This window comes from Saccostrea cucullata, unplaced genomic scaffold, assembly GCF_032062105.1.
Source record: "Saccostrea cucullata isolate Sc308-1 unplaced genomic scaffold, CSIRO_AGI_Scuc_v1 ctg18852, whole genome shotgun sequence".
In the NCBI taxonomy this organism is placed as follows: Eukaryota; Metazoa; Mollusca; class Bivalvia; order Ostreida; family Ostreidae; genus Saccostrea; species Saccostrea cuccullata.
This window is the reverse complement of record NW_026939318.1, coordinates 1-9235: the sequence shown is the minus strand read 5'-3', so window position 1 is coordinate 9235 and position 9235 is coordinate 1. Positions and strand designations below refer to the sequence as shown.

Here is a 9235-nt window from a genome sequence, read left to right as displayed (position 1 = left end):
CTTTTGAAGTTAAAGACATCACAGAGTCCGCAACGTATCATATTTGGATGTTTTACTGACAATAGACGATAAGGTCCAATAATAATGAAATTGTATGACAAGCAAGAGATTTTAATTTTCAAGTCAACTTTGCTAATTTATGCAGGGGTTTTTACTATCACATGCATTCCCAACTTATACTCAAAAAGCTTGGGATCTATCTGAGAACGATCAATGTTTAGCCAGGGAAAATTTTCCGACAGATAAGTTGATGTAACAGGGTTTTAAACTACTTGTATGTTGTTTAAATTTCCATTCCGAAAATTTATGGTAATTATAATGACAATGACAATATAATTGCGTGTATTTTGTCTGACTAATTTCAGACAAATTGTTAGGCCGTTGTTTTATACTTATTTCGACTAGGGATCATGGAATGTTCCGTTACATGATGAATGCTCGCCTCGTGGCCCAGTGGTTAAAGGGTCTGCTCTAGAGGCGCGAAGTCATATTACCCATAGCCTTGCAACTCCGCGATTGGTATAAACGAAGTTGGGGGAAAGTTTGGCGCAAAGTAAGACGTTAATCATTACATCTCGGGTTGAATCCCATTTTGGGACGTGGAGACCGATCATTGGAGAGACCACAGAAATTGAGGAATGCGTTGCATAGGTACCTGCTGGCCCAAAAAAAGATCACCCACTGCTCAATGGCAAAAATTGTCAAAAATTTGGGACAAAATTTGCAGCTCCCCCACTGGCAAGTGGGGGGTGCCATGTATGAGTGAAAACTTCTCTAGAAGGACATTAAACAAAACAAACAAAAGATCATGGGGGGGGGGGGGGGGGGGTGTGACCGGTCGATAGGATAGTTACCCCTCCTTAACACCTCTTAATTTTCCAAGGGGTTCTAGTGTGTGTCCCATTCAAAAAATTGTATTTCTGTGAATAATTTAATTTAGCTGTTACACGTCAAAAACCTATTATTTGTTGACGTTATTTTTAAAAATATGCTAATTTTATCCCTTTTTTTTGGAGGAAAAATTGTCTCTAGCATTGTCTACACTGAAATTAAATCATTAAAAAATGAAGCCTATTTCAACTATAATAAATTTGGGGCAGTTTACCTTTTTTAAAAACCCGCTTCGCTTCGCGGTTTATAATGCGTAAACTCCCCAAATTATTTAATCTATAACAAAGATAAAAAGCTTCATTCCTTAAATGTTTTGAGATCGATCACTGTTTGTTATCTTCATTCTTTTTATTAGGTATCGTACACAATGTCTGATATCATGACCTGCTCCATTCTGGACTCCACACAGGGAACAGTGGCTCACATGATATTCATGTCATTAGCTTTTTATTTGAAAAGACATTATTTCATGTAAACATTACTTTTCATGCGCATTTCATGTGAAAAACTTTGTAACATTTATATTTTTTTTTAAAAAAAGTCTTTCACTTTCATGTGTGTTTTCTTTTAAGATATCTATGCGATATGTTCACTTCATATGAAATTTATTAATCACCCATTCTCAATATAAGGGCACAAATGCCTCTCTGATTTTTTAAAAAATGAAGTTCAAGATAACAATTTTTCTATCAATTACCTTTGAAAGAAACATCTGAAGATTTTGTTTCCAATTTTTTTTCATCAAATTTTAATAATGGAAAAATGAAAACGGTAAAGTAAGGGGGTATTTTTTCGGAAAATTAGTTTAAAGTACGTTACTTTTTCCAATGTCCAAAAATATGTAAAATAAAATGTAGTCATTAAAATCACAATTGGAATACTCATTTTAACACCAGCACATCCTACCAACTCTGTCAGCAACATATTTTCTCGGCATACGAACGTGCGTTTGATTTTTCCTTTAAAAAAAAAGGTGACTTTTTGATCCAGATGTATAAAAACTTTTTTTAAAATAGCTCAAATTCTTCTCTCTGTTTTGTTTAGAGCGATCAGTTTGGAATCTTGTCATTTTCTATAGATAGTGGAACTTAACATGTACATGTAGTAAAATTTTATTTTGTAGTTACTGTCTTTTTTAACATATATCCATGCCGATTTAGACAACTAAGTAAATGTAACGTACATTTCAAGATATATTTCTGTTTAATGAAAAGCTTAAAATTCATCTAAAAATTCATCGTTTTGTTTCAGTTTATTCCAAAAAAGATTCTCTATGTAATCACATTGTTTTATATGTCACAATCACCACTATAAAGACACGACTGCCTCAGAATATGAGTAGGTAACGTACATTTCAAGCGTAAAAATTGAAAATTAGTAATGAGAAAATATTGAAAAAAAGCAATTATTGACATAAAAATCATTTCAATGAAGCTTTTTAAAGAAATCATAATGTAACAAACGTGGTTATTTGTCACCAACTACATGAACACGTACTTGGTAACGTTCATCTCACATATTACTGGGGAGTCCCCTCCACCTCAGTTCATTTCCATTCTTTTGTGCTGTTTGGAAAAAACACCGGTGTAGCCTAGTTACTTTTACCGTGTGCAAGGGTACAGACAAAAAAATAAGAGTCAGACGTATTTTGCTATGATCTAACAAATGCTTGTGTTTGGCCATTGAAACTTAATATAAATCTATTCCGAATATATCCATCGACAGTCTTGTTAACAATTTCATTTAGTATGTTGCAACATCGTTTGTCAAAACTCAAACATACGTACTTTTCAGCAGTTCTGGAAAAATATAACCCAAAAAGCAAGGATTCAAACAAAACTAGTATTTGTGCCTTTCAGTATTTGAAATGTACGCGTGACCGTCTTGTGTTCTGGGTTTATTTGTTTTGTTTCTTTTTCTTTTTTTTTTTTTTTGTTTTGTTTTGTTTTCTTTTTTTTTTTTACCAATTATAAGCCTATGCATATCTTGTTTTAAATTATCAACAACAATTGAATTAATATTGACGAAAAGTCGCATATTAAAAGTAAACAAACTGCAAAAAGGTTGCTAAAGATGAATTTAAGACACTTTGAAATAAATTACACAGTGGAACAGTTACCACATTTACGAAGATTGGGGGGGCATTTAGATGGATTTATGTGGTCAGTTGTCAAATGGATTGTAACGATTATTTTGTTTCGCTCGTGTAAACGCAATTCATTGACTAAATAAAAAAAAAAAGTAGTTAGAAAAGGCAAAATGTACGTTACCAACGAACGTACATTTCAAATATAAAAATCAATTCTCTTCCACAAGGTACGTTTGACACGCAATATTTTGATACTATTTGAACTTGCATATCATAAGAAATGCATCATACAGGTTTCGTATTCAGAAATATATACCAGGTATCAAAATTATATTACGTATAATAACCTTAATATATTTTTTTTTCAGCAGAAACGTTTCTTTTAATTAATTTTGGGATTTAGCCGACCTCCAACCTTTGAAACTTTCCTTTGTGTACACATTCGAGTGTGTGAAAGTATGAGAATACATGAAAATTCGTGCAAGATTCACTTAATTCGAATTTCATGGTAACGTACATTTCAGTCACGTACATTTCAAATGAACACTTTTCATGTAAAAAATAATTTTTAATTGTGTTAAGCAAAAAATCTTTGCCACTTTACAGGATACAAGGGGTTGCTTATTCAGAGTCGTCTCATATTTTCTACTTAAATAATTCTTAATGGAAAATATAGGTAACGTACATTTCTTTCTTATCTCTACGATTGAAAAAGTCTTTTATTCCGTAAACATAATTATAAAAGTTGCTAAAATTGTTCAATTTCATGTTACATTTTAAATAGGAGTAATTAATTTTGAAATTTCAAATTTAGCCCATCAATAAATAAAGGAGAAAAAAACTATTAGGTGTATAATCTTTGTGTTTGCTTGTAATGTGGTTGAAATAGAATTTAACACAGGGACATTGCACAATAAAAATTATTTATTATCACAAAGAAAATGTATTTATTGTTATGAAAAGAAATATATATGATACAAGGTTTAACTTATCAGAAAATTTTTACTTGAGAATCAAAATATATATTACACAGAGGGGATTCAGCATAATATTTGCCTCAGCGACAGTAACGTACATTTCAAATAGGCTACTATATTTGAATTTGGAACTCCTTAAATACCCTTTCAGATCGATAATTATAGGAATTCTTATTCATTTTATATGATATTTATAATGTTGATTTAAAAATTACATCAGTGGTATTTCTTCTAAATGAAAACGAGGCGACATTTTTGAGCCCTTATATTGAGAATGGGTGAATGTCAAAATCACTTGAAATGTATTGTTTTCGTCCTTTTCTCATGCTAATAATTCACATGAAATTCATGTGAATTTCATATAAATTTATAAGAACCACTTTTGCCTGTGTACCCAAAAACACAAAATTAACGAATCATAAAATTACTCATATAATAATCATACCAATAATTTGTCTGTGTTATATTGAGATAGAAGAAACGCATTGTATTTCTTGAATACAACAGACAAAGCTTAAGTCATGGGCTTAACCATTTCAAGGGAATTGGTTGAATTTTTAAAAAATATATATATAATTAATAATAATAATAATTTATATTATATATAATTCAGGGCTAATTTATTACCATTCAAATAGTTGGTTTGGTAAATATCCATAGGCAGAAACACGATTGTGGAAGGTGTAATGTTTTCATATCAGCGTATGATCATAGATCAACTACTAATATAGATTTTTTTTATTTAGTGAAAGAATTTTCCTCTCCCCTTTCAATAGAATGAAAAGAAGTTATACCTATATCTTGTTCATGTCAAATAAGGATTAAGGTTGATCTGACATTTTAGAGAAGTTGAAAATGTTCAAACCTTTGCGGATAACGTATTATGAGACAATAGTTCATTTGAGTCCTCAGGTGACCTTAAAATGCTCGACTGAAATATACACTGTAATTCTAAAGATACATTATAAAAAATAATTAAAACTGATTTTTCGCTCCAAGAAAAGTACTTTCAATTAAAAGTGTTCCCATGAATAGAACATTATACAAAACAATATTGATTTCTATCATCGGCGTATCAGAACTCATTCACCCGGAAGTCTCTGTATCATGTAATATGATGATTTTTTATAATCATTCAAAATTTGAGAGGACAGGGTATAGGGTATATATGGAGTCTATTTTTCTTCCGATTCACATTCATTTTAAAAACTTTAATCAAATAAAATTTGAGAGGACATGGTTTACTGAAGTCTATTTTTCTTCCGATTCACATTTATTTTAAAAACTTATTTTGATCTGCTTTCCATGCAAGACATAGATGATAACAATCTAAGATTAAAAGTGCTTAAAAAGTACTGTATATTGTAAGCTCACTTGCATTTTACTCTATTTCTAGACATCTGTCAGTCATTTTTGTAAAATCTACAAATGAACAACCGGTCATGTTTCAACTAACTTGGCAAAAACATTATAAAGGGGAATCTTAATCGTTTTTAAAATGGAAAAAGGTCATGCATATTTTCGAGAAGAAGCAATCAAGAGAAAGCAAAAAAAAAGATTGAATAGTCTATTCCTTGATTTCTTTATTTTGAAGTGTTGTAATGGTCTTACTTATTTACAATCTGAAACTAAATACGGTATGAAATACACGAGAGAAAAATTCAATCGCAGAGAAAGTCAGTCTGTGGACGTCCATTAAGGTAAATATGAAGTGTGGAAAGCGTCCCTGATTGGTCAAGACAACTAGGTTTGACTTGCATGAAAGCCTATAATGAAAGGAAATTAAAGAAAATACTAAATTACTAAATTGCTTGATACTAGTATTCAATTATAGGCTATATGTTCAATATCAAATGGTTATAATACTGAAAAGATAATTATTAACGTAGTGTAGTAGTTTTAAGAAAGCGCAAACTATGATCTCTGAACAATTAATTTCAAAATAATTATTGTGCAATGCCTAATACGACAAAAGGATTCTTTTAAAAAAAATTTGCAATGAGTGACCATACGTCATGTTTGAAAACAACCAACTCAATTTACCTTTCCGCTATGCTCCCTGTAGGGCATAAGGTCAAACCGACTAAATTGTTCGTATTTATTTGTGAAATAATTCGGAAACATGCCAGGTTTAAATGTTACATTCTAAAAATAAAATTGCTTCTGAAAGTATAACATGCTTACTGTTATGGATAAAGTAGCCACTCATATACTAAATATGCAGTTAATTCAATTGGTTTTGTGTCGTAATTTTCAAAAATATTAAATGACCGAGGGATTAAGCCATATATGATCAGTTTTATAATCAGTGACATATGTAATCCTTCAGGTACAATGACTTTATTCCTTACCCTTTTTGAAAAGACCGATTGGGGAATCAGTATGCCAAAACTTTATGACTTCCAAAAAGAAATCCAGTTTGGCATACATATTAATAGTATTTTTTTTTTGATACTCCGTAAACAATAATATTAATCAAGTATCCATACTTTGAACGTTGATTGGGAAAGATGTTCGTATCTTGGTGATGGAAGCTCTGCCTTATAAGCCCATCCAAACGCATTCAAGACTCCTCCATTATATAGAAGGAACACAGGGAAAAGTTGATCACATGACATGTCAGAGAAATGTCGTACCAATAATGAACACCTACGAAATAAAAGTCACGCAAATTTTCATTATGTAAATGGTTTAAAGTCCTTTTATTGCTTTGTAACGTCAGGTTATTGTTTTATTTTTTTTTCAAATTATATTGAGATAATAAACAGTATTCAAACTCTAAAGTCCATTTAAACATTACAAAAGTCTACATACACTGTACTAAGTACACAATTTTGATCAGGAGGAGAACAAACACGATCGACCTCTTAAAGGTCTGAGGTGGGATCAGGTGCCATGGAGGAGTGAGCATCCCCTGTCGACCAGTCACCGCCGTGCGCTCCTTGTCATAATTGGGGAATAAAGAAAAACTCCATTGACAATTTAGTGCAAAAAGCATTAACAATTAGTTTGTTAAACGCCAACCAACATTCGACTAAATAAGAGATGATAGTTGGTGACAAGGTCATTGCATTGAAGATAGTCTTTGCGAACTATTGAGTTTAATCGGGAATGTTGAAATATTGTTTTTGTCAACTTATTAATCAATAGATTGACTAATTTTGGAATTGATCGTACATAGAGTATGATCTACTGGTGATTGTTCATGGTATACATACTTAGGGAAGTTGACAACAGAAGGGTTAAAGTCATCATGTTTGTAGTAAGAATAAAAATATACATTTTTTGTAATATACTTAAATTTGAAACATGTGTCAGGAATGAAAACGAATATTGTTGATTGATCAAACCTCTTCGATATATATCGGTATCTAAATGTTAAACTGAAGGCCACATCAAGAGACTTTTCCTTTAATTTTCATTTACGTGCATTTTGATAAATTCTACTTCATATGAATTCTGATATTGGTGGTATATTGCTGCAGAACTTAAACCTTATTCTGAACTTTTAAGATTCTGATTACATACGATATAGTTAACATATGGAAATTTAGATGCTGGTCATTGAGATTAAATTAGAATTGCAACAGATAGATTCCATATTTTTATAATGGGAAAATGGTTTTTTTTTTTAAATAATGCAAACAACGTTAACATTTTATATTGTCTCAAACATAGTTCTAACAATTGATACAATCAGGTAAATCCTTCATCAGAAAATAAAAGTGTTTACCCATAGCCGGAAAGCAGTGACCTTTGACCCATTTTGTCGATCCAATGTCGGCCTCCTGGTGGGGTATTTTTATAGACTCCATTGGGTTAGTACTATTTTGTATGTACAGATCGGTCCCTGTACACTGGGTACTAACCTCACTGGAAGTGCGCCCACGTGTACATATCAAATCTGTATAAAATATAGTATATTATAAACAAAAAAATATGATATAGAACTAATCACCAGAACCATTCCAGACTAGAACTGGCCTGGGACATAAAACTTAGACGAGCTCACTTTTGATCTCAGTCTCACTTTTCCACTATTAAATCCTTTGGGAAATGTGAGACTGAAATAAAAGTACATGTAGACTCGTTTTAGTTTTATGACCCACAGGCCAGGAAACAGCTAAAATCAACAATTATCAGCTTAATAAACACTAAAAATCAACCACTCCCCTAAACCTGCAATGAGTGTCAGATTTTAATAATTTTCAGAGTACTTTATTATAATATCAATACATATAGATTATTATATAAACAATACTTTACCTTCATATATAACTACCATTCATTAAAATTAAATTCATAATGAGAAATTTATTTTATACCTGGTGACACAAAGTAAGCTGTAATGTAATGCTTGTCAAAATCTCTGACAAATGGATGTTTCTGAAGTTCAAGGATGGATAACCATTACTCAGAGTTGTGGGTATCTGTTAATTCAAAAGCCAAGTTGCCCTCATGTAATTAGCTTGTTATTTGTTAAGGATTTCCTCATAATAAATCCAAAAGTTTTCATCACACTTTTAAAGAAAAACACACATCAATTGTATGGTCCTGAATGCTAGCTTACCCCGGCTTGGATACCAGCAATGTAGCCGTTGACGTCATAAATAAGGATGACAGCAGGGTCATTGTCTTTCATGTATCTCTTTCCAAGAAAATTTTCATGTTCTAAATGTGACATACGTGTACATTTATACACTTTAGAAGGTATCAGATTTTCAAGTTAAAAAATACGAGTTTTTTTAAAGGGTTTTAATGCTGAGATATGAAGTGTTTTAAGAATTTAGATTTTTTCTCTACAGATTAAACCAAAACAGTCAAGAGTTTGAAATAAGATATAAAGTTTCATAGTTTATGTTATATTCTGCATGAAAAATATCTTTTTTATATACACAACCATATTCAGTGAATGTCCACCTAATATGAATGTAAGTAAACAAATAAATTAAAAGATAAAACATATTAAATGTTTTTGTTGGCAAAGTTGATACTCATTTTGTAGGCAAATTCAATCTACATGTATTATCATCCAGATATAATTCTACCCAATAGCATTTTATATTTCGACCATTGAAATATCCAGATATTCTAAAAAATGTCAAAATATACTCACCACAACCTGATATTATTGTAAATCCACTTGTTCGGCCTCGGCCTCTGTTCTGGGCATGTCGCAAAGTTTATACTATTGAAAGGGTTTATACCCCAAGCACTGAAATTTAAAAAATGGATACAATTGACTGCAATTGAAAGGTTTACCCCAATTCTCAGAAAT

General features: G+C 31.3%; 1 pseudogene; it reads right to left on the bottom strand.

Annotated features, from left to right (window-relative positions):
* Positions 1 to 5536: 5536 nt before the first annotated feature.
* Positions 5537 to 8498, bottom strand: LOC134252821 (uncharacterized; annotated as a pseudogene).
* Between the last annotated feature and the right edge of the window lie 737 nt (positions 8499 to 9235).